Raw genomic sequence first — 8,327 nt, 5'->3', positions numbered from 1 at the left:
CTAGGGAGGCCAGGGACCTCATTTTCCCACCCTCAGGCTACATGTAACTCCTATCAATGCCACATATCCTGCAGGGGGAGAGGAGAGGCCCAGCTGTTTTATGGAGGTGACTACAAGGCTCTAAAGAAAAAGGTTAAGCACAATTCAATCTGTATAATGTTTTCTCTGTACGAAATTTGTACCTGATGCAGGCGGGGATTTGCTCCTCGTCTCTGCTGCAACTGCTACTCCTTCCATTGACCTTAATTCATTTCCGTACCCTGGTCTCAACTTACTGCAGACTGGAGGGTGCAGTAGCCCAAGATAGCCATGTAAACACTGTCATTTCAGAAAGAATGACTCAGGGGGCTCATCCACCTGCGCAGTCAGAATGTGAACTGCTTCTCTTTCAGTAGACAGCTACGTGTTCATAAAATCATAGCCAAATCAGTTTGATTAAAGTGAACAAAAGGAGAACTCAGTACTTTCCTTCTCCCTGGCAGAGACTGTGACGCTCATGCAAATGAGGTCCTCGTTTCCCTTCCATCCTATCTTCTATTGGTTCCCTAGCTGGTACTCCCTGTACTGCCACACTAACCCACATGTGGATCCAAATGGCAAAGTTTCTCTGTTTTTTTTATTTCTTCCTTGAGGGTCACTGGGGATGTCTTTTCCTCTTATTCAGGTTGTAGGGGGGAATCTTTGCACAGATCTCCATTTTCTCTTCCTGGCTGACAACTTCCTAACTGTTGGCTGGAAGATCCATCTTCAGGTCATGCAGCCCCTTTGAATACCTCCCAGTCAGCCAGAAACTCACATTTCTGAATTTGGCCTGCTAACCCTAAAAGCTGGAATTGAATTTTAGGAAAGGCTCAATTTCTGAAGTATAGCCTTGGCCTTTCACAATTCCTGCTGCTCTACAGAGTGAATTCCATTGAACAGCACAGAGTTCCTCACCACTTCCTGTTGAAGAAATTCTAAAGGGCAGGGTCGGTATGCACTATAGAGTACCAGTGATATTACCCTATAAGTTACATCATACTGTATCTCTGCAAAGTCCCTTTCATTCAGTGATCACACAGTAATTTACAGACTTTAATTAATTAAGCCTCAAACCACGCTGTCAAATATATAAGGAGTATTATTGCCTATAAAATTGAGTAAGATGAGGCACAGAGAAGTTAAGTGTCTAGCCTAAGGTCACTTCTCATTTCTGTTTCTGATCTGTTATGTCCTGAATCCTCGGGCCTTGCTCTGAACATTAATTCACACTCCAGCTCTGAAATGCCATGACAGAGAGTTTGGGTAGCTATATCATGAAAGAGAGATTTGTGTTCTGAGTGGCACAAGCTGTTAATTTTCCTTTCTCTGAGCCCTAATACGCAACGGAAGAGAAAGGCACTCAGTTATTCTAGGCAAGAACATCATAGCAAGGGAAGAGAGATCCAGTTCAGATAAAATACAATAATATTTTGCCTTTATATAGCGACTTTCATTCAAGGTTCTCTGAGTGCTTTGGTGTTCAAAGGTGGGGGAAAATTTGACAGTGTGTGTCTAATTAGGAGTACAGCTATGTAGCTAATGGTACCAATGCTCTAATTTGTGTTTACAGCTGATTTTTGCTACCTGAAAGTAATTTTGCAGGCTCATTTTTCACCCACAAATAAGGAGGTTGGGCCTGAGGATTAGCCTTGTAACCATACAGTACTGCCGAGGCCACTGTATGCAGCTGTCATTGCCTATAGTTTGCTTTCCCACAGCCCCAGTGGGATTGAGATAAATGGCAAACTGTTGCTTAACCTGATGCCATTTTTGTGCAGGGTATGTTTGCTTGCTTGCTTGCAAATCTGTCGGGTGTGGAGAGAGGATAGTGGGTGCTGTTAACATTTTTTCATCAACATTTTATCTGGGAGAAAAGTTATTGCCAGTTCCAGTGCTATCAGGGAGGCGGAGCCAGATTTCCAAAGATACTTAGGGGCCTCAGGCTAAAGCCACAAAGGGGTCCTAGGCTCAGCATTGAATATTTTCTTATATTTTTCAATGGTAGGTAAGATGCTATTATTGTTGTATATTATTTGTATTCCTATAGCACCTAGTCATGGAGCATGTTGTGCTAGGCACTGCACACACAAGGAACATAAGACAGCCCCCAAAGAGCCCCAGATACCTTACAATGTAAGTCCTGGTTTAAGTAGGTAGGGCCAGATTTACCAAGGTAGTTAGATGCCTAAAATGCAGATGGGTGCCTAGCGGGGTTTACAAAAGCATCCAAATAAATTGGGTGCCCAACTCCCATTGACTTTCAACAATGCCAATGGGAGTTAGGTGCCCAACTCATTTAGGTGCTTTTTCAAATACCATTTGGGGCTAGATCTACAAAGGGAATTAGGTGCTTAACTGCCATTTTAGGTGTCTAAGTCCAAAGTCACATCCTCAAAAGATCCACTCAGCTGCTGCCTAACGCTGTACACCCGTAAGTTTCTGCTAGTAAAATTCCTGCGGCACTTAAAAATCTGCCCATAAGCATGAGTACAGCTGACAAAGTCCTGACTCCCAGCAGAATCCTCAGACTAGCCATGCTCCCCCATCTCCCGCAGGGCTCGACCTGATAGATGTTCTCAGAGGCTGCCTAACAGCTATCACCCTGCACAAAACACAGCTGGAGGAGAAAGAAATGATGGTGTGAGGTCTCCCACCCAAACCTTTAGCCAGTGGTTAGGGCATTCACCAGGATGTGGGAGAACCAGATTCAAATCCTTCTTCTGACTGATGTGAATATCTCCTACGTCTTAGGAGAGTGCCTAACCACTGGGCTATGGGATATCCAGGGGGAGGGTGGAGAGGGAGTCTCTCAGTCTTTCCAATTGAAACTGTTCCATTTTGTATAACATACTTCAATAGTCACGAGAGAGTGAGAATGACTCTATAGCTCAGTGGTTAGTGCACACTCCAGAGATGGGGGTTCAACTCCACATCAGGCAGGGGAGGGATTTGAACTTGGGGTTTCCACATCCTGGGGGAGTGCTCTAACCGCTGAGCTACAGGTTATAAAGGGGGTGGCTCTTCCTCATGTGTTTCGGGTTTTTTTATTTTTCTTCTGAGAAGTGGCTTAAAGGCCTAAATATCAGGGGGCATCCGAAGAAGTGAGGTTTTTACCCACGAAAGCTTATGCCCAAATAAAGCTGTTAGTCTTTAAGGTGCCACCGGACTCCCTGTTGTTTTTAAAGGCCTAAGTCCAGGAAGAAGGTTCACAGCTGTGAACCTCAAGTGGAGAGAGTTGCCTAACTTCCCTTGAGCTGCGGAGCTTAGGCCACACTTCTCTCGTCAGTACTTCCAGTTGGCTGTCTAGGTGAAATCCTGGCCCAATGGAATTCAGTGAGTTTTGCCACTCAGTGTGCTGGCTTTTGTAGTTCCCGTTTTTAGGCACTTAACTCTCCCCAAGCTTTGTACAGGGAGCCTGGGTGCCCATCTCGGGGCTGTGCATTCCATTCAGTGGCAGCATGCTTAAAGTTACATCTTGACTTTTTGATTGCGTCCGCTGTAACTGACGTTATCTGATATAACCTCTGGTACCATTTAATGTTTTAATAAGCATTCAGGAGTCAGGTTTGTCCAGAGTTAAGATGAGGCACTTGCCATTAAGATCACTAGCACTCACCTTATTCTGAGACTGCTCAGGTTTCTGGAAAGATCTCGTGAAAATCCTGGCCCTATGGAAGTTAATGGCAAAACTCACTGAATTCCATAGGGTCAGGATTTCACCCTTACTTAAGCATACTGGGCATGCTCAGAAGCTTAAGCTAGACATTAGCATCCTCAGTGGGTACCAACATCAGCTCATTAGGAGACTCACTCCCATGCTTGTAACTTGATACCTTGCCCTACACCGTCACTATTTCCTCCACTGTCAGAATAATAGCCTCTGTATCTTCCTGATTATTGCCTTCACTGTCATTGAGTTTAGAGGAGATAGACAGACACACCACTGTCACCTCAATCAGTATCAGCTGTACCTGGTAATGTATCAGCTGAGTCTGACCTGACACACCATTCTCCTGATATCTTTATTATCCTTATTGGTAATTTCAAGTTCAGACTGAACCTGACTGCAGCAGTTCCTTGAGAGTTTGATGTATCTGAAGTGCCTGGTTGGGAGGTGGACAAGGACTCCCCTATCCCTCTGCTCTGAGTTGAGCTCCTTGCAAGCTCTGCTTGTTTCTCCACTTGTTTCTGACTTGGTGGTTATTCTTTGAGGGCTGATGTCTACTGCTTGCTTTATTTGATCTATTGATTGATTCTATTTATTTTATCTTGTGCTTTTACTGGTGATGAGAGAAAGAATAGGTTGGATCCAGACACACAAATTAACTAGTTAATTGTTCTCTTTCCCTACTCTTTAATCTGTTCCTCTGTGTATTTGCTTAAATTGGAGTTCAGCTTGTTTTTCTTCTTTCTTATGTACCTGCACCCTTTTTTACATATCCTATCTATATAAGCAGAGTCAGGACGAGCTCTACCCTGACATCTGGTGGTGAATTATGGTGAGTGTGGAAAAGAACTCCAGGGGCTGATCTTGTTTGCATAGGCACACCCACTCGCCTGGCATGAAACAACAGCAACTGAAAGTGGTTACTTTGGCTGGTGTGGGATCCCCAGTTTCTCTGTTATTGGGGCAGGAAGAATAAAGTTTTGTTACCCTGATTCTGTGAATCAAGGCCAGTGGAACTGTTGTATGACAGAAGGACTAAGTGAGTCCTTCACCATTACCTAAGTAGCACTTGCTCGACAAGGGGCATGGGTTACAAAACCCAGTGAATTGAGAGAGGATGAGGACAGGTAGTTGTAGCTGATGGTATGGGCCTTCTTCACTCTCCACTGTTGAATGTCAGAGCTAACTTTGATTCTATTAGGAGTCTAGTTACAGGCTGCTGAGCTGAATTCACTTTGGGCCAATGGTGTACCAGCACTGGGGCTCCCCTACTGTGAGCTGAAATTGCTAAGAGCTGAAATCACAAAAGAGCTAAAGTTATTAAGAGCTGAGATCACTGAGTGCTGTGTTAACTAGTGGGAGAGCCCAAACCTATATTGCTAAGCAGCTGGCAGAGCAATTTGTGGGGACGACTGGAGGAGCAGCGAGTGGTGCGGAGCCTCGCGGGGACGGTTGGAGTGGCCCAAGGAATGGCGAGCAGAGCTGTTTGCGGGGACGGCTGGAGCAACTCACAGGTCGGTGAGCGGAGCAGCTCGTAGAGCGCAGCAGTTTGTGGGACGGCAGGAAGTGGACTGGCTCATGGTGAAGGCTACGGTGGAACCCCACGGAGAGATGGCCGGCTGGCCTTGGATCACATAAGGTGCCCCTTAACACCCTGCATGCCCCCCCTTTTACTCTGGGGCTGCACTGACCAGGGACAGAGACTTTGGGGTTTGTTGGACTTTTGGGACTTTGGGTGGTTGCTGAACCCAAGAGACTTTGGGGGTGTTGGACTTTGGGGACTCTGGGTGATTTTTGGGTTGCTGGATTCAAGAGCCAAAGGGAAAGTACACAGCCCAGTTTGCTGGGGTAGGTTTTTTTGCTCATGGTTTGTGTTATGAATCCTGTTTGTGGTGTTTTTCCAATTTAATGCTGATGTCGTTTACCTCATGTTATTAAACATTTTCTGCTACACTCAGACTCCGTGCTTGCAAGAGGGGAAGTATTGCCTCTTAGAGGGGGTGGTATGTAATTGTCCCAGGTCACTGGGTGGGGGCTCGAGCTGGTTTTGCATTGTGTTATTGAAACAGAACCCCTAGATACAGAACCCGGCCATTGTTGCTGCCAACTTAGATGGACAGAAGGGTTACATATAACTCATGCTCCAGTTCTTCTCCCTCCTCACACTGGAGGACAACTGGATTGTGCCCATCCTTGTTGGGGCACAGCCCAAGGGCACCCAGTAAGCATAGCAATAATTTATGCTAGCAAGGAAATTTGTCTGTCTTTGCTCTGAAATTACACTCATCTAACTGTGCTGGGTAACCTTACCTGAATGCCAAAGCCTGCACACTGTGCTTCACTGAATATTTGTGCTGTAAAGTGTGGCAGGTTGTGCACAAAGATGAATAAAATGAATTGTACAAATACCAACCTTCATGCTGTTAAAATTGATACATTCCAGTTTTATGAGAGTGACCTAAAATCAAAGAGTTGACTCAGAATTACTGCAGTGGAGGAACTGGAGAAAATGTTAAGACCTTTGTGGTAATGATCAACAATCCTGAATTACTGTCCAAGACATGAGAGCTCCTTGCCAGGATACATAGAAAGTTTGAGGTCAGAGGATGAGTGAGAGCTCAGTGAGAAAGAAGAATATTGAAATGGTAGCAATAAAGAAGCCTTTATGGTCAGGAATAGAAATGGAGGGTGTGTAGAAACAGATGGATACTACATGCTTAGGTCTCTGAAGAGCCAGACATGTAATGATTTCGCTGCTGATTATCAATAGTGTATGTGTCTTGAAATCTAAAGCCTGGGACAGATCCTGAAGAGACATTCATGTCCATATAAAACCCTGACAGAGCCAAAACCCAGTTTCTACCACAGCAACAGGCCAGCCAGCAAAGACGTCCTGAAGGAAGTATTTGCTTCTCCTGCACAGCAGGGTAGCCCTCATAACATTACATGGAGGGCTAGCAGAAGGGTTGGATGGGTTTGCATTGTGCAAAAAGCAAATCCAGAAGAGACAGGCTCCCTCCTCCCTCATCCCTTTGAAGGACAGGAGGGCACTGCCGATGCAGCAGTCGGCTATGGGAAAGGTCTGAAGAATTCTGAGGCTAGCATTGTAGTGGTGGAATCTTTTCCTCTGTCCTGCTACGGTTCAAAGCATTTCCATTTTATACTCTGGCTTTTCTCCATTACCATAGAGCCTCTCTAAGTCACAGGTGGTGGCCGTAGCAAGAGTGAGCCTCATCTGAGAGAAATAAATCAGGCAGTAATTATTTATAGAGATAGGGCAACCGAATATTAATTGGAATCAATGGCAATTACCATGCTAGGAAAAAACAAATTAAGATTAAATCAATTAAAGGTAATGCCTTGACGGAAGGACAATGATATTTAAATTAAATTGTTCTAAAGGGTACTTCACAGACACAAATTGTTATTTCCGTTAAAATATTTTAAACATTTTAACATTGAAAATGAAATTGAATTCTTTTTGAAAGGTAAAGAGCAAAAGTGGTATTGGCAGCTTTTTTTTTATTCCCTCGGCCAGGTCTGGAATTGCATAAGTATCATTTTACTTAGCCTGCTGTGCACATTTATTTTATACTTTCAAAGTACTGTATATGGTCTGCTTGTGAGAGAGGCTTAAATGGCAAAAGGCATTCACGTCTTTTAAAAATTTACCTTCAAGGTCTTTTCTTGAATTTTTGTTGTTTTTTCCCCCCACAATAAAAGATTGAGATCAAATCACCTCATCAAAGTGTCAGTTACAAACCCCTTCAAATTAATGTTTCTTTGCTGATCAGTAGGAGATGTAAGATGTTTACCCCATGGTTTTTATATTTCATCCTGTTCACATACTTAAGGCAACAGTCTCTGAAGTTACATACAGTTGGCATTCTTGAGTTTCTAAGCCTGGATTAATAGTAACAATGCTCAGATGTTGCCCAAAAAATAAGAGTACTGTCCATCCATCATCTCCTTCTCCTCCTCCTCCTTTATTATCATCATCCCTTAAAATAAGCAAGCCACTTTCTAAGTTTTATATAAGGCTATATATTATTCACTGTATGTGAAATACTCATCCTATCGAGATCAAGTGTGACTTGCTGTTGTCTGGGTGTTGATATATGGAAAGAATATAATAGGAGACTTTCAAAGGCATGTGTTAACTCTTCCCATCCCATACTTCCTACCCTACACAGATATGTAACACTGCCTGATGTGACATAGTATATACAGAAGATCTGCATCCTTCACATAGTAAAAACTCCTCATTTACTTCATTTAGATGTTTTATTGAGTGAAGACTGAAGGATCAAGCCCAATACTAGTATGTCTAAAAGAATTGTTTCCCAACTGGCAATGGTTTTGCACTGTAATTGATATGCTAGATTTCTCTTTTCTTAATGATGAGCATTTGTCCTCTTCCCCATTGGGTACCCTTGTGCCAGACTCGATTCAGTTATGCGAAGTTTAAGGGCTTGTTTATAGTGGTACAGCTTTTTGCTGACTATTGTGCTGGTAATGTGAATACATTGTTCAGAACAATTCCAGATAAAACACTCGAGTGTGAACTGAGACAGTGCTAGGGGTTGGCACGGGCTGAAATGCCAGCATAGGGAAAGCCTAACTCACAGCAAAGCTTGGT

This window comes from Malaclemys terrapin, chromosome 10, assembly GCF_027887155.1.
Source record: "Malaclemys terrapin pileata isolate rMalTer1 chromosome 10, rMalTer1.hap1, whole genome shotgun sequence".
Taxonomy (NCBI): domain Eukaryota; kingdom Metazoa; phylum Chordata; order Testudines; family Emydidae; genus Malaclemys; species Malaclemys terrapin.
The sequence above is the reverse complement of the archived record's forward strand: the minus strand, read 5'-3'. Positions refer to the sequence as shown.